Source organism: Muntiacus reevesi, chromosome 3, assembly GCF_963930625.1.
Source record: "Muntiacus reevesi chromosome 3, mMunRee1.1, whole genome shotgun sequence".
Classification (NCBI taxonomy): Eukaryota; Metazoa; Chordata; class Mammalia; order Artiodactyla; family Cervidae; genus Muntiacus; species Muntiacus reevesi.
The window spans coordinates 269,314,568-269,332,517 of record NC_089251.1 but is presented as its reverse complement, the minus strand read 5'-3'; the positions used below and the strand labels follow the sequence as shown (position 1 = coordinate 269,332,517).

At 42.5% G+C, this 17,950-nt stretch overlaps 1 long non-coding RNA gene and 1 other non-coding gene across 2 annotated transcripts; both read left to right on the top strand.

Annotated features, from left to right (window-relative positions):
• The first annotated feature begins 4,546 nt into the window (after positions 1-4,546).
• Positions 4,547-17,407, top strand: LOC136163550 (uncharacterized). The gene is made up of 3 exons (XR_010662262.1): positions 4,547-4,862; positions 6,364-6,531; positions 17,184-17,407. It is a non-coding gene; the product is annotated as an uncharacterized lncRNA (long non-coding RNA).
• Positions 17,221-17,327, top strand: LOC136165586 (U6 spliceosomal RNA). The gene has a single exon (XR_010662595.1). It is a non-coding gene; the product is annotated as a U6 spliceosomal RNA (small nuclear RNA).
• Positions 17,408-17,950: the final 543 nt, after the last annotated feature.

Below are 17,950 nucleotides of genomic sequence, written 5' to 3'. Positions count from 1 at the left end.
CCCACATATCCTCCCCAGGTGTCCACATCACCTAGTCTTTCTGTCCTTTATGTGCTGGTCTCACTCCCACCTCAAGAATGAGAGGTTTGCTGCATTTGCTGTTCTTCTGTCTAGAACGCTCTGCCTGGATGATTCTCATAGCTTCTGGCCCCAGTGGTCAGTAAGGCCTCAGATCAAGTGTCATCTCTGGAGAGAGATCGCTAATTACCATCCCTCACCCAACATTAACTTTTGGTGGTTTTTTCCTCTTCCCATCCCTCACCACTATCAAACGTTATTTCGTTGATTGTTTGAAGTTTGTTTTTTTTGTTTGTTTGTTTTATACTCTCCCCTAAAATAGAAGTCCCATGAGTTTATATTTCTTATTGCTATAACCTAGACACATATCTAGACTATAAATGAAACTCAAATAGTACTTGTTGAATTTACAATGAATGAAATAAAGCTTAAAGAGGTAAGGCGAGGTATTAGAAAAGAACTAACCAAATTGTGTGAGAGTAAGGACTTCCTGGAAGAGGTATGTTTTCAGTTATAAAAATCAAAGGGGCAAGAGAGCGAAGGTGGCGTGCAGGTAACAAACAAGAATTGTGGAAATCACTCGTTCATCCCCGTCCTTTTTCACTAGATTAGGAACACCTTTAGCACTGGACAGAGAAGGTGATGGCACCCCACTCAAATACTCTCATCTGGAAAATCCCATGGACGGAGGAACCTGGTGGGCTGCAGTGCATGCGGTAGCAAAGATTCGGACATGACTGAGCAACTGAATTGAACTGAACTGAGTGCTTCCTGGGTGGCTCAGATGGTAAAGAATCCGCCTGTAATGCAAGAGACCTGGGTTTGATCCCTGGGTTGAAAGATCCCTTGGAGGAGGTCATTGCAACCCACTCCAGTAATGCATCACTAGCTGCATATCAGCGCCACAGGCTTAAATGATATTTTGCATGCATGTGTGCCTGCTAAATCATCATTTAGCAGACATCTCAGACTCTTTGGTACCCCCATGGGCTATTGCCCATCACGTTCCCTTGCCCATGGGGTTTTGCCAGAAAGAATACAGGAGTGGGCAGCCCATCCCCATCTCTTTCCTCTTCTTCAAGCCCTGACAGTCTCTTTTCTTTACTTCACGTCCACACACACACACACACACACACACACACACACACACACACACACACACACTAGGAGAGAGTGGGGTGTATTAGATTTTAAGGCCGCTGTAACAAATTGCCATGAACTGGGTAGCTTAAAACAATGGGTATTTATTGTCTCACAGTTTTGGAGCCTCTACATCTGATATCAAGTCTTTGACACGACTGTGTTTCCCCTGAAATCTGTAGAGCAATCCTCACTTGCCTCTTCCTCAATTTTGGTGGCTGGCCAGCAGTCTTTGGTGTTCCTTGGCTGCAGGTGAACGACACCAATCTTTGCCTTTGCCATCAAACAGCCTTCTCCCCGTGTGTCTCTTCCTCCATTTGGCTGACTTCTTAGAAGGACACTAGTTATTTGATTAGGGGTCCACCTACTCCAGTATGGCCTCATTTGAACTTAATTACATCGGCAATGATCCTATTCTGAAAAAGTTCATATTGTTGAGTACTTTTTGTTAGGAATTCAACATATCTTTTGAGGAGTGCGAGAATATTCAACCAACAACAGATGGTAACCATGAGGAGAGCATCCCACAGAAACCAAAGACATTGCCTTGATTCCAGAATTTATTTCAAGAAGGAGTCCTACTACAGTGGGGGTAGAAGATCGAAGAATCTTGTTAAGTATGTATTCCCACCTACTATTTGGTTTGCTTATGGACTAACTGGGTTTGATTGACAGGTGTATGCTATCATGAGTTAATGATATTAAAAAAACTGAATGCCTTCATATAAAGGCTGAATGGCCCTGGATACAGGATAGCGGCCCTATCCTTTCTCGTAGTTTCCCCCTGCTATCCCGTTTGGAGAGAAATGTTGGTGTATAATTTTGATGAGCAAATGGGATAAGTGATTGTTGTGATGAGGCTGTCACTCTTTGCCAGAGAACTGTCTTTGATGTCTAAAGGATTACTTGGGACCTAGATGAAAGAGTCATAAAATAACAAGCCTAACCAAGGGGATGCAGCTAGCATTTAGGAAATGCACACATTTTTCTGTATCTCCTCTTTTCCTTTGATCAAATGTGTACACATTATTAATAAAAAGAAATACAAATTTTAAAAAGACATGAAGAGGGAATGGTCAAATGAACCCTGCCATAGTGCATAAGAGAAAAAAAAATCTCAGCAATTTCACATCAGGCCCTTTGTTGAGATCCTATACAAGAACAGCAGGATGATTGGGATTCTTAAATGACAGTGGCTGAAATGGCTAATAAAAGCCTGCTAATGACACAGAATCAAATCACCAAACAAACCCATCTCAAAATCCAGTTTCTCTCGAAGGGAAGGGCATGAACTTTATGGTTGGCACTGTCTCTTAATGTAGGACCTTAGGCAAGTTACTTAATCTCTCTCAAGTTTGCTATGTATAAAACTAAGGATAACTACCTAGCAAGGCTGTAGTGACCATTAAGCCAAACGCAGGACACATGTAACAGGTGCTTCACTAAATCGAAGCCTTCCACCTCCCAGCCCTGCAAATATATGCAAAATACAATCTTTGCACACTACCCCTCACCTACTCTTCATCTCATTCTCTTCCTCTCTCTCTCTGCCAAAGTTCTTATTTATAGTCTAGCAGAGGGTATATAAACAGGAAATGACTTGCATTTATTTTTAAAAACCAGTGTAAAACAATGGAGTATACCACTGACTACTTAAGTGCTGACAAACTCGACATTCCTAAAAACAGCAAACACATATTGAGTGATCATTCATGCCAGGCATGGTGCTAGGCATGGAGTATTCACTAGTAAGTGAAACATCTTCCCTCCCTGATGGAGTTCAGTTTAGTGAACTGAATGGTGAAGAAGCAATGAATATATAATTGAAAAATATGTTCAGTGCCCATAAAGAAATGATCAGGTGCAATGATGGAGACTAATGAAAGGGCAGGTGGGATACTTAGTTTAGGAAGGATGGCCTTTCTGAGGTGACATTTAAACTGAAACCTGAAAGATGAGAAGCTAGATGTGTAAAGAACAAGAGCAAGTGTCTTCAAGACAGTGGAATCAGCATGTCCAGCGAGGCAGTCAGGAGCTAGAAGTGTTTGAGGAGGAGTTCTGGCAGTGTCAGCAAGATGGAGGGGCTGCCATCGGGTAAAAATCCAGTTTCTTACCATGGCCTCAATGTCCCACCTAAACTGCCCCGGTCCCCCGCCCCGCCCCCCCACATATCCTCCCCAGGTGTCCACATCACCTAGTCTTTCTGTCCTTTATGTGCTGGTCTCACTCCCACCTCAAGAATGAGAGGTGTGCTGCATTTGCTGTTCTTCTGTCTAGAACGCTCTGCCTGGATGATTCTCATAGCTTCTGGCCCCCGTGGTCAGTCAGGCCTCAGATCAAGTGTCATCTCTGGAGAGAGATTGCTAATTACCACCCCTCACCCAACATTAACTTTGGTGGTATTTTCCTCTTCCCATCCCTCACCACTATGAAATGTTATTTCGTTGATTTTTTGAAGTTTGTTTTTTTTGTTTGTTTGTTTTATACTCTCCCCTAAAATAGAAGTCCCATGAGTTTATATTTCTTATTGCTATAACCTAGAACCATATCTAGACTATAAATGAAACTCAAATAGTACTTGTTGAATTTACAATGAATGAAATAAAGCTTAAAGAGGTAAGGCGAGGTATTAGAAAAGAACTAACCAAATTGTGTGAGAGTAAGGACTTCCTGGAAGAGGTATGTTTTCAGTTATTAAAATCAAAGGGGCAAGAGAGCGAAGGTGGCGTGCAGGTAACAAACAAGAATTGTGGAAATCACTCGTTCATCCCCGTCCTTTTTCACTAGATTAGGAACACCTTTAGCACTGGACGGAGAAGGTGATGGCACCCCACTCCAATACTCTCATCTGGAAAATCCCATGGACGGAGGAACCTGGTGGGCTGCATTGCCTGGGGTTGCTAAGAGTCGGACAGGGCTGAGCGAGTTCACTTTCAGTTTCATGCATTGGAGAAGGAAATGGCAACCCACTCCAGTGTTCTTGCCTGGAGAATCCCAGGGACCGGGGAGCCTGGTGACCTGCCATCTATGGGGTGGCACGGAGTCGGACACAACTGAAGCGATTTAGTAGCAGTGGCAGTTAGCGCTGAAGCCGCGTTTTACTAATCTTTCACCAGCGCCTGTCCCGGGACCTGGCACACAGATAGGGTTTTACACAATGACTGACTGTGAGGTGCGCAGAAGGGTCTATTAACTCGGCTGCGGTGCAGTTTGTGGCTGGCCACTAAGCTTGGCAGCACCCGTGCGAGGGAGCAGACGGCTTTGCGGAAGACGGCCTCGGCGGGTGGGGGTGGGGGGTGGGGTGGGAAGCGCCCCCCGCGCCTGCGCGTTATGGCGGGGAGCCGGCAGCGTCGGCGCGCGCCTGCGCAGTGCGGTCTTTCCCGCCTCCGACAAGATGGCGGCGGCCGAGTAGCGCGGGGGCGGGTTGTGGCCGCAGGAAGCCCGGCCGCTGCAGCGGGCCGAGGCGGGATGCTGTTCCCAGGGAGCGCCGTTGGCCACCGGTGAGGAAGGTCAAGCACAGAGCTGCCTTCCCGAGCCCCCCGGCGCCCCCTACGTACACCCCCGTCTGCTCGAGTGCGGTCGCCGCTTTGCCTACTTCGCTACCGCCCTGTGCTGTCGGGTCCGGAGCTCCGGCGGCGGCAGGGGCTGTGTCCGGCAGGAGAGGAAGCGCCCGTGCTTCTGTCCGCGGGGCGAGCGTCTGGCAGGTGGGTGAAGCTGCAAGCTTCGGTGTCTCCTCTTGGGGCAAAGCTTTCTTGGCTTTGCCCCGCCGTGGCTCAGACCCTGGTGGTGTTCAGCCAGAGTCCACCGCTGCTTTGTCTCCACGTCCCGCCCCCTCTCCGCGCCCCACTCCAGGCCTCCGGCTGGCCCCTGACTTTGCGTGCCCTCCATTCCCACGCAGGGGCCGGGGGTCGCAGCGCCGGCCGCCCTCCGCAACCTTTCCTGCCTCCTGCTGAAGCGTCAGCCCTTGCAAGCGGTCCCTCCTTCGCGTTAGGTGGGTGGGTCGTCTGCCTGTTTTAGTCACCTCCCCATCTTCCTGGTCTCGACCTTTTGCTTCCTTGAGAAGTCTTTTTAACTGTCTGGAAAGCTTTCCCAGGCTTATAGACTTACAGAGAAAAGCTTGCTATCCAGACGCCAGTGGATTTTGTTCATCTTGTCGGGGGGATCCAGCCCCCAGGAGACTTTGATGGTTTTGAGGAATGGTGCCAGTGACGGCAAGTGATTCTTCATCTAAATTAATCCTTTTCTGACTACAGCGAGTCTTCGGTCTCTAACCTTTTTTTGGAGGGGGGGGGGGCAGACGGAGGGACATATGTATACTAGATCCAGGGAAAGAATTGAGAAGTGGTCCTGGTTTTAAAAGAAGGCTTTGTGAGGGTAAGAAATGTAATAGCCCAAGAAAGGATAAGCGATTTTAGTGATTCTTTTATTCACTGTTAGCTAAATCGTCCGTTGAAGCTTCACAATCTTGTGTTGTCCAAGCCCTTTGTTTTATTTGGAAAGGACTGAAATGGAGAAAACGCTTTTTAAACTTGAAACTTCTCAAATTTCTTGGGTTCTCAATTGTTACTAGTACTACTTGGCAATCTTTCTTGTACTTGATATTTTCTGCAAAATTTAGATTGTGCCAGTGTCATTTCTTCTTCATTTATTACTAGGGCAAGAGTAGTCAGAATTAATGGTGTAAAAAGTGCAAACTGAAGGAGGGATGTGGTAGTGGAGGTTGCCATGTCTGATTTTTCCCAATTTTTTCCTGTAATTGGATAATGTGTCAAGAGCAGCAGAATGGTGAAAAATGAAGCTATGAGTATAAATGGTAGTGTATCCACTGAGATTGCAATGGGTGGAGCTTTTAAAATTAAATTGAGTGATATCCTTTTTTTGAAGCCATGCTAGGTGCTCTCCAGAGTTTCTAAAGCACAGACTGTTGTTGCCTTATTGGAAATTTATGCTAAAAGTCTTTTAACAGGTGGGTTACAATTGGCCTGACAGATTTAACTTTTTGTTCTACCTCCTGACACACATCTGCCTTAACCTTTATTGTAGACTTTTAGCCTCTTGATGAATTTCTTAAATTTGGAGATAGAATTGTTCATTTTAAAAGGAGAGGAGATATTTTAAGTGTTTGATTCCTGTACGGGCAGATTCATTCACTTGTTTGTTGCTGTGCTATGCTAAGTCGCTTCAGTCACGTCCATCTCCTTGCAGTCTCCACAGGACAGCCAGACTCCTCTGTCCATGGGACTTCTCCAGGCACGAATATTGGAGCAGGTTGCCATTTCCTCCTCCACAGGACTTTCCCGACCTAGGGATCAGAGCCACATCTCTTCTGTCTCCTGCGTTGGCAGGTGGGTTCTTTACCACTAGCGCCACCAGGTAAGCCTGTTTGTTTCCTGCACCCGAGGACTGCGTGTTTTTACAGGCACTTGTCTCTCAATTCTGTGCTTTTAGCTGACGGGGTAGTGCTCAGCCCTAGGCAGTAGCTCATTGCCTGAGGCATTGTGTCAAGACCTGTCTGACCACAAACAAGCACTCTTCCACACTTATGGAACCCGTTTTCTCTCTCTCTTTCTTCCCCTCTTCCTGTCTTTAGGAACCCTCCCGTCTTTGTGTCTATTCATTCAATTCTTTAGCCTACTGCTCTTTTCATTTGCCTCCCCTAGTCACCAGGATCCCATGGTCATCAGTTTTTACCAGCCCATCATTGATACCTTAGAATACTTAACTTTATGTCAATTTATCTTTCTAGTGCCCAGTTCTGAACAGGCCTAATCACTATCTTGATCCCTGAAGGATACAAGAGACAGTTGTGTGAGGATTTTGGATTGTTTTCATACCAGTTAGTGTTCTGTTATCCTCCAGATCTATAATGTCGATTGTGAGGGGTTTTTTTGTCTTACTTCATGAAAGTGTTTATAGCAAATAACTTGATCTTTTCCTTTCCTGAGAAAAATCTCAAGCATCTGAGGTATAATCTTTTCTATCCTGATATCATTTCTTTATTTACTCTTCTCTGAAAAGAAGGAATTGTCCTTCCTTTTCTTCAAGAGCAACCTTCTCCAGATGTGTCCATGATCATCCCTCTTTATCTTTCTTTCTCAGTAATTATCCATGATCACTCCTTTTTAAGTTTTGCCCTCTCTAGCCTCCATGCATGCTTAAATATACCTTTGCCAGGGCTGCCAAACACCATGCTGTGTGCCGTGCAGCTCACAGAAGCCAGTCTGAATTTTGAGCCTGCTGTGCCACTGTATTTTTATTCTTTAATCCTAGGAGCCTGGTGTAGTTGTTGTTCAGTCGCTCAGTTGTGTCCAACTCTTTGCAACACCAAGAACTGCAGCATGGCAGGCTCCTCTGTCCTCCATTACCTCCTGGGGTTTGCTCAAATTTATGTTCATTGAGTCGGTGACACTACCTAGCCATCTCATCCTCTACCACCTCCTTCTCCTTTTGGCTTCAGTCTTTCCTAGCATCAGGGTCTTTTCCAGTGAGTTGGCTTTTCGCATCAGGTGGCCAAAGTATTGGCGCTTCAGCTTCAGCATCAGTGCTTCCAGTGAATATTCAGGGTTGATTTCCTTTAGGATTGGTTGATCTTCTTGCAGTCCCAGGACGCTTAAGAGCCTTCCCCAGCACCACAATTCTCAATTCTTTGACACTCAGTCTTTATGGTCCAACTCTCACATCCATACATGACCACTGGAAAAACCATAGCCTCGACTCGACGGACCTTTGTCGGCAAAGTGATGTCTCTGCTTTTTAGTATGTTGTTGAGGTTTGTCATAGCATTTCTTCCAAGGAGCAAGCATCTTTTAATTCCATGGCTGCAGTCACCATCCACAGTGATTTTGGAGCCCCCAAAAATAAAGGTCTGACACTGTTTCCACTGTTTCCCCATCTATTTCCCATGAAGTGATGGGACCAGATGCCATGATCTTAGTTTTCTGAATGCTGAGTTTCAAGCCAACTTTGTCATGCTCTTCTTTAACCCTTATCAAAAGGCTCGTTAGTTTCTCTTCACTTTCTGCCCTTAGAGTGATATCATCTTCATATCTGAGGTTATTGATATTTCTCCCAGCAGTCTTGATTCCAGCTTGTGCTTCATCCAACCCAGTGTTTCTCATGATGTACTCTGCATAGAAGTTAAATAAGCAGGGTGACAAGATACAGCTTTATTATAACTCTTTCCCAGTCAGTTGTTCAATGTCCGATTCTAACTTGCTTCTTGACCTGCATACAGGTTTCTCAGGAGGCAGGTAAGGTGGTCTGGTACTGGTGTTTCTTTAAGAATTTTCCACAGTTTGTTACGATCCACACATTCAAAGGCTTTAGCACAGTCAATGAAGCAGAAGCAGACGTTTTTCTGGAATTCTGTTGCTTTCTCTATAATCGAACAAATGTTGGCAGTTTGCTCCCTGGTTCCTCTGCATTTTCAAAACCTAGCTTGTACATCTGAAAGTTCTAGGTTCACATTCTTTTGAAGCCTAGCTTGAAGGATTTTGAGCGTAACCTTTTTAGCATGTGAAATGAGTGCCATTGTATGGTAGTTTGAACATTCTTTGACATTACCTTTCTTTGGGATTGAAATGAAAACTGTGAACTTTTTCAGTCTTGTAGCCACTACTGAGTTTTCCAAATTTGTTGACATATTGAGTGCAACACTTTAACAGCATCATCCTTTAGAATTTCAAATAGCTCAACTGGGATTCCGTCACCTCCACTAGCTTTGTTGGTAGTAATGTTCCCTAAGGCCCCCTTGACTTCACGCTCCAGGATGTCTGGCTCTGGGTGAGTGACCACAGTGACTGGTGTACTGTTCTCTGTGTATTCGTGCCACCTCTTCTTGATATCTTTTCCTTCTATTAGGTGCGTACCATTTCTGTCCTTTATGGTGTCCATCCTTGCATGAAATGTTCCCTTGATGCCTCCAGTTTTCTTGAAGAGATCTCTAGTCTTTCCCATTGTGTTGTTTTCTTTGCATTGTTCACTTAAGAAGGGTTTCTTATCTCTTCTTGGTATTCTCTGGATCTCTGCACTCAGTTGAGTATATCTTTCCCTTTCTCCCTTGCCTTTCACTTCTCTCCTTTCCTCAGCTCTTTCTAATGTCTCCTCAGACAATCACTTAAGCTTCTTGCATTTCTTTTTCTTGGACTAGTTTGGTCACTGCCTCCTATACAATGTTACGAACCTCTTTCCAGTGATGAACCTCGTATATAAACTCATATAAAACATATGAATCTCTTTCAATAAACTCATATATGAACCTCTTTCAGTTTTACGAATCTGGTAGACACTTTCTCTACCAGATCTCATCTCGAATCCATTTGTCACCTCCACTGTATAATCATACGGGATTTAATTTAGGTCGTATCTAAATGACCTAGTCGTTTTCCCTACGTTCTTCACTTTAAACCTGAATTTTGCTATTAGGAGCTCACGACCTGAGCCACAGACAGCTCCAGGTCTTCTTTTTGCTGTCTGTGTAGAGCTTTTCCATCTTCAGCTGCAAAGAACATAATCTGATTTTGGTATTGACCATCTGGTGATGTCCGTGTGTATAGCTGTCTCTTGGTTGTTGGAAAAGGGTGTTTGCTATGACCAGCGTGTTCTTTTGACAAAACTCTGTTAGCCTTTGCCCTGCTTTTGCCCTCCAAGGCAAAACTTGCCTATTATTCTGGGTGTCTCTTGGCTTCCTATTTTGTATTCCAATCCCCTGTGATGAAAAGGACATCCTTTTTTTTTTTTTTTTGGTGTTTGTTCTAGAAGGTGTAGTTCGAGAACTACAGCAGTTCTACTTCATAGAACTGTTCAGCTTCAGCTTCTTTGGCATTAGTGGTTGGGGCAGAGACTTAAGATAACACTGATATTGAACAGTTTGCCTTGGAAATGAACTTAGATTATTTTTTTTTTCCTGAGGTTGCTCCCAAGTACTGCATTTAGAACTCTTGTTGACTTTTAAGGGCTACTTCCTTTCTCCTAAGGGATTCTAGGCCACAGTAGTAGACATAACAGTCATCTGAATTAAATTCGCCCATTCTCATCCATATTAGTTCAGTGATTCCTAAGATGTTCATTCTTGCCATCTGCTTCACCACATCCGATTTGCCTTGATTCACGGACCTGCCGTTCCAGGTTCCCATGCAAAAAAAGAGCAATAGCTCTTTACAGCGTCGGACTTGACTTTAACCATCAGACACATCCACACAACTGAGCGTCATATCCGCTTTGGTCCAGCCACTTCATTCTTTCTGGAACTAACGACTGCCCTCCACTCTTCCCCAGGAGCATATTGGACACCTTTTGATTGTGGTGCTCATCTTCGGTGTCTTATTTTTCTGCCTCATGCTGTTCGTGGGGTTCTCGCAGCAGGACTGCTGGAGTGGTTTGCCGTTCCCTCCTCCAGTGGGCCACGTTTTGTCGGAACTCTTCACCAGGACCCGTCTGTCTTGGCTGGCCCTGCACGGCATGGCCCATGGCTTCACTGAGTTACACAAGCCCCTTCACCACGACGAGTCTGTGATCCATGAAGGGGTATAGTAGGAAGGACATTTACTTTTAAGCTTCAAAGATCTGATTTTGAAGTCTACTGAAACCAGTTACTGTCTGTGTGGCTGTGGGCAACTTACTACTCAGGCTGTGTTCTTTGTCTGTAAAGTAGAATGTTATACGAGGAAGACATGGCAACCCAATGCAGTATTCTTGTTGGAGAGTCAGCATAGACAGAGGAGCTTGGTGGGCTGTAGTCCATGGGGTCACAAAGAGTCGGACAAGACTGAGCGACTAAGGACACCACAGAATGTTATACTTACCTCACAGAGTTGTAATCGACGGAGTTTAACACACGTTACATGTCTTTCCAAGGGTTTGGTGCATTATGGAGTTCTTAAAAGTGTAAATTATTCTTTCCTTTGCACTCTGACTTCCCTTACCATCGCAGCACCGAAATTGGTTTTTAAAAAGTCATCTTGATGATCTAATTACCAAAGCTAACGGCCTTATCTCAATCATCCAGGTTTTCTTAGACCACTTCTGAAATATACTCCATAGGAATGAAATGATCTGATTTCTTGTTTCTTGGCTTTATAGTTCCTGATTCTCTTACGTCTGAAAGTTTCTTTACATTCCCTGCAGTGTCTCGATTTTGCTCTTTCCCCTAAACATAGCTGTTTCCTGTATCAGTTAGGATGCAAATAGGATTTAAAAACAGAAGAAGTGTATTAGCTCAGGTAATTGGCAAAGGCATAGGTAGGATTAGTTTAAAGGGCAATTTGTGCATAAGCTTGGCTTTGCTCAGTCCTCAGTCCTCAGTCAGCACAGAGGTTCTGTGTTTCCGTTTCCTCTAAACTGCCCTCCCATTTGGGTTCCTGCTCAGACTGGCTTCCCCTCTAGATTGAATCCAAGTGCTTTCCATCTTTATCTGTAGTGTGGCGACCTTTGTGCTCAGGTTTATCCTTTCATAGTTGCATGTTTCTCTTTCTGCTCCAGGCATCACATTCTGACACAACCACCAAAGACGGGAGGAAGTTTGCCCTCTCATCTCTTGATGAAGCAAGTAAACCTTTTACAGAAAGCCTGTATCAGATTTCATTTTGGCCTTATTACTTATGCCCTAGTTGCAAGGGGACTAGAAAAACCAATATCTAGCATTTCAGTCTAGGAAGAAATTAAATGAATGGCTACAGGGAAGATAACCAACATTGTCAGTGACATATATTGATAATATTGTATGGAGAAGTAAGCTTAAATGAATGAGAATTTTCAGATAGTAGTGGCATTCTTAAAGCACTGCTTATCTCAAGAGCAGGTATAAGCTGTGCTTAGGACTGAATCAGTCATTTAGATAGTCATGAATGACTAATTAAAATGGATTACTATATAAAATTAGTATATTTGAGTGGTATATCCCAGTTCTTTTAAGGTTGTTGTTAAGAACATTTACGCGTGCACTGTGAGGAATGGATACAGGTAGCAACTAACAGGGAATAGACCTGTGGTTCTTCTTGAAGATGAGTGGTGTTTGGAAATCTGTGGGTCTGGTAGAGACGAGATATACCAAGTGTCCTGTGATGTTTGCCCGCAAAACAAGAATTGTCCCTTCCAGAATACCAATAGTGCCCCTGTACACTGAAAAAACAAATGCTTTGGTTTTTTCCAAAGAATTCGCTGAGATTCCTCTGTATACTTATATTGCAAGTGACAGAAAACCAAATTCAGACTGGCTACACAGTAAAGGGCATGATTAGGTCTTGTCCTTGAACTTCATCTGGGGCTTCATCCAGTCTGAAATCATCAAGGACTTGGCTTAGTTTCTCTGGTCCTGCTCTGGCATTCCTCTTGTTTTGGTTTCGCTCTCAAGCGAGCTTATCTCATGGTAGCAAATTACTGTAGCACTTTCAGACTTAATACTCTCATTTCATATGTAAAGTAAAATGAAGCATATCTTTTGTTATTTGGTTTTGCAAGTGTTTGTTGAATGTCATCACTGTTGAAACTTCCCTGAACACCTGCCCCTAAAAGTGGATTACTTCCTCTGTTATGTTACAACTTCACAGAACTCTGTTGCATGCCATGTTCTATGGTTATTATGCTCATATGTCTCATGCATTAACTTGCCTTAATTGTCTGTGTGTTCTTAATGTGTAGAATACTCTCTGACTTAGTGGTACACAGTAACCATTTATGGATGAATGAGAGGAAGGAAGGATATGGAAAGGGGCAGAGAAACATAAGAAGTCCCCATTCCTTCCTGTTACTGAACCCTGAATTGTGAACGTTGTACTCCTACCACCAAAGTATGTGTGTAATGCTCTTGTGATTGAGAATGAATTCATTTGAAAGCTTTACTGAATTCTAGTAGTGTTCCATCATTATTTTCTCAGCAAAACTAAAACCAGTTACCATCTTTTGTTCTTTCAACAAGTATTTTTGAAAGCCTGCTATTGGCAGTCATGTGACACAATGGTAAACAAAGTAGAGCTGTGCTTCCTGAGCTTAAATATCAGCGAGGGGCATAGACATTATTCATGTGTGCACACTCAGTCGCACACACACGTCAGGGAGCTCACAGGTTTTGAAGCAGAATAAGATAGATTCAGGGGATTAAAAAGTAACAGGATACTGTAATACTTCAGGTAGTTTGGTGAGAAAAGGCTTTTTGAGAAGCCCTTTTCTGAGTGAAGTGGATTAAGCCATGGAACTATCTGGAAGGAAATGTTCGGGTAGAGCAAGCAGCAGCTTCTAACGTGGAAATGTCCTTGGCATGTTGGAAGAGCAGCATGTGGGAGGCCGTGGCTGAAGCGGGGGTGGGGGGTGTGTGGCAGGGCAGGTCAGAGGGTAGGTGTGGGCAGGGTAGACCAAGGGGAGTTCTGAAGGTCATTTAAGGACTTGATTTTATTAGCTAGAAAGTCTGGAGAAGGCAATGGCACCCCACTCCATTACTCTTGCCTGGAAGATCCCATGGATGGAGGAGCCTGGTGGGCTGCAGTCCCTGGGGTCGTGAAGAGTCAGACACGACTGAGCGACTGCTCTTTCACTTTTCACTTTTGTGCTTTGGAGAAGGAAATGGTAACCCACTCCAGTGTTCTTGCCTGGAGAATCCCAGGGATGGGGGAGCCTGGTGGGCTGCCGTCTATGGGGTTGCACAGAGTTGGACACGACTGAAGCGACTTAGCAGCAGCAGCAGCTAGCTAGAAAGTCACTCAGTCGTGTCTGACCTTTGTGACCCCATGGACTGTACCAGGTCTCCCACATTGCAGGCGGATTCTTTATCAGCTGAGCCACAGGGAAGCCTCAAGGGAACTTCCCTGGTGGCTCAGATGGTAAAAGCATCTTCTTGCAATGCAGGAGACCCGGCTTTGATCCCTGGGTGGGGAAGATCCTCTGGAGAAAGAAACAGCAACTCTCTCCAGTACTTGTGCCTGGAAAATTCCGTGGATGGAGGAGCCTCGTAGGCTACAGTCCATGGGGTCGCAAAGAGCTGGACACAGCTGAGTGGCTTCACTTTCACTTTTCACTTTCTAGCCAGAAAATTGGAGATGATATATCTTTGGAAATCTAATTATTATTTTTAAGTTATATTATTTTAAGTACTAATTATGATTAAAGTTCTCTCTGTGCTAAGTAACTAGCATATGATAGACTTAACACAATTTAAATGTTAAATAATTTATCTGAATAAAATGGTACTGAGATAAAAGTTGAAATTTTAAAGTTACCCTTTGAAGGAACTTCTTAAAATATTTAGGATACTTTACTTAGGTTTGTGATTATTTTCTTCAGCTCTTATGTACCCCATTACTAAAGTTTTCTGTAGTCATTAAAGAAAATTCAGGAAATGCAGAAGTACAGATGACATTCATAAGCTCAACATATGAAGAAAACCAGTTGAGTTTTCGTCTCTCCCAACCCTTCCCTCCCGCTTTCAGTACCCTCTGTCCCTCTCTTCTTCCCTCTGTCTTTCACTTTCTTCTTTGTGCCTATGACTTTTTCCCCCTGTTACAGTGTAAACATGTGTATATGTCTAATTTTTTAAAAATTAGGTTATATTCATTTCTTGGAATATTTGATAAATCTTATTTTTATTGACTGTATAATCCCATTGTAAAAATTATTTTTCTTAATTGTTTCCTGGAGTTGGTTATTTAGTTTAGGTTTTCTATTTTATCATCATGTGGGCAGTGAATGTCTTAACACATGGATTTTTTTCTCTTTGTCTTTTTCCTTAGAATGGAATGATTGGCACTGGAGTAATGTAATGGAATAAGGTTTCATCTTAGACATTGTTAAGGTTCATGATACATGTTGCCACATTGTACCATGTCTTGTAAGCCCAATAAATGTTAACTGGTTTGAAAGTAACGGTAGCTGGGTGGTGGTGGGGAGGTGAGGACCTACGGAGTTGCCAAGCTTGAGTGATAGGCTAGGTTAGCCTTTTATTTCCAAATATTTCTTTCTTTTTTATCTTTAATATATATTTCAAGGTGTATATAAAAGCACCATGGAGAACTTTACATGTTACTGCAAACACACAAACACACATGAACTTATTGCTCAGGTCAAGACGCACAGCGCTGCCGCCACCCCAGAGCTCCTGCCCTTCTGGTTCCCGGTCTCCAAGAGGAAGCTTTCAGCATTTCCCTCCAGGCCTGTTTGCTCAAGTTCGTTTTGTTTTGTTTCTGTGAAACCCTTCATCATGTTTAAAGAAGTTCCCTTCTGTACCGGTTTACTAAGAATTTTGTGTTTTGTTCTGTTTGTTTGAATTTAATGCTTTTTTTGTTGTTGTTGCAGCTTTTCATTACTGTATGACTTTTCTCCTTCACTATGTTAATATATTGAATTACATATTATTTAAAATCTTAAACCTAACCTGATTTCTGAGGTAAACCTAATTTGGTTTTACAGTATTACTCTTTTTATGTATTTCTGGATTCAGTTTGATATTCTGTTAATAGTTTTGTATCAGTGAAGTGGCCTATATTGTCCTTGTCAGGATTTGAAATCAGCGGTTATCTCATACTAGCCTTATAAAATGAGCTGACCCTCATTTTCTATTCTGAAAAAGTTTAAGTAGGACTGAATTGTTCCATTAAATTTCTGTGAGAATCTGGCCGAGAAGCCATCTGGGCTGGTAATTTTCTTTGTGGAAAGATTTTTAATTACTCCTTTGATTTTTAATTTTTAACCTTCTCAGATTTTCTGTTGATTATTTTGGTAGTTTTCCCCCTAAGAAGTTGTCCTTTTCATCTAAACTTTTTAAATTTACTAGCATAAAATTATTTATAATAAATATTAGTATCCGTTTAATGGTTGCAGTAAAGAATTATCTTACTGTATCTGTTATAGGCTAAAACTACCTTCTGTTTTTCCTCATTCAGTCTCCCTGGGAATTTAGTAGTCATTCAAAGGAACCAAATTTTGAATCTTGCTGATTCCTTTTCTTTTTATTATATATTTGTTCTCTATTGCATTGATTTCCACTCTTTATTTCCTTCCTTCTACTTTTTGGGATTTACTTTTTTGTTCTTTTGCTAACTTCTTGTAGATCACTACTTTTCAGCATTTCTCCCTTTTAAATATATGCATTTAAGGCTGAGCATTTCCCTCTAAGTACTGTTTCAGCTAGCAACATTACTCAAATTTTAATATATAGTACTTTTATAATTCACTTTAAAATGGTTTCTAATTTTCACTGGTATCTACTTTAACACTTGGATAATTTGAATGTATTATATTTCTCGATTTCTGAACACATGGAGATTTTCTAGTTGTTTTCAAATGTCTTTTATTTCTAACAACATAAGGTATGTCATCAGAGAACGCTTAACAACATAGCAATGTCATCAGAGAACAATCTCAGTGTTTCAAAGGTCTGTGATTTCAGACCTTTAACATTTGAGATCTGCACTGTGGCCCCAGTATATTATTTTTTCCCTATAGCTATTGAATGTGGTGTTCTAATATATTTACATTGGATCTTGCTGGTTAATTCCGTATTTCAAATCTTCAGGGTCATAAGTGACCTTTTGTTTGCTTGTATCAATTACACAGACAAGAGTGTATTAAAATATCCCATTTACCACTGTAGATATTTCCCCTTGTATTCTCTCAGCTTTTGCTTTATTTATTTGAGACATTGCTAGTAGATGAACATATATATATACACTGTGCTTGGTTGCTCAGTCATGTCTGACGCTTTGCAACCCTTTAGACTGTAGCCCTCCGAACTCCCCTGTCCTTGTGATTTTTTAGGCAAGAATACTGGAGTGGGTTGCCATTTCCTTCTCCAGGGGATCTTCTCGACCCAGGGATTGAACCCACATCTCCTGTGTCTCATGCGTTGCCAGCAGATTCTTCCCCTGCTGAGCCATCAGGGAAGCCTAGTATTTGGATAGAAATGTGTAATAGTTATATCTGCTTAGTGACTTACTGTTACGAAGTATTCCACTTTTATTCTGAAAGTGCTTTTTGCATGAAGGTCTAGTTTGTCTGGGATTGATATAACAACACCAGTTTTCTTTTTATTGTTTTCTAAGGCTGATCTACATACGTGGTTTTAAAAAATCATATTCTGTGCTCGCTTCGGCAGCACATATACTAAAATTGGAACGATACAGAGAAGATTAGCATGGCCCCTGCGCAAGGATGACACGCAAATTCGTGAAGCGTTCCATATTTTTAACGGACCACCAGCCCAGGTGGGATGCATGAATCAGGTGCTCTTGCCTGGTGCACTGGGAGGACCCTGAGGAGTCGGGTGGGGAGGGAGGTGGGAGGGGGGATCGGGATGGGGAATACGTGTAACTATATGGTTGATTCATGTCAATGTATGACAAAACCCACTGAAATGTTGTAAAGTGATTGGCCTCCAACTAATAAAATAATATTTAAAAAAAAATAAAAAAAAAAATAAAAAATCATATTCTGCTTTTATGTTATCAAAGCCTGATTGTTTCTTGTCGTATCATCTTGGGTGTTTCTAGCATTGTAACATGTAACTTGCTTCAAATGTAGACACTAATAAGATACTGAGATAATGTCTTACTTGGTTGAATTTAAAAAGTAATGAGCATGATTTTGAATAAGTACTGAAGTTGTTTTAGGTTTCTCTTATTTTAAACATTAAAAAATGTAGTTTTGTCAGGAAGAGACTTAAAGATTTATATTCTTGAGCAGATATTACCGGCGTGCAGTATACATATCAAAACCTGCAAGAGAAAACGAAATGAAAATAAATATGCTGTCCCTGTCTCTTCCCTGGTGGCTTAGACGGAAAAGAACCTGCCTGCAATGCAGGAGACCC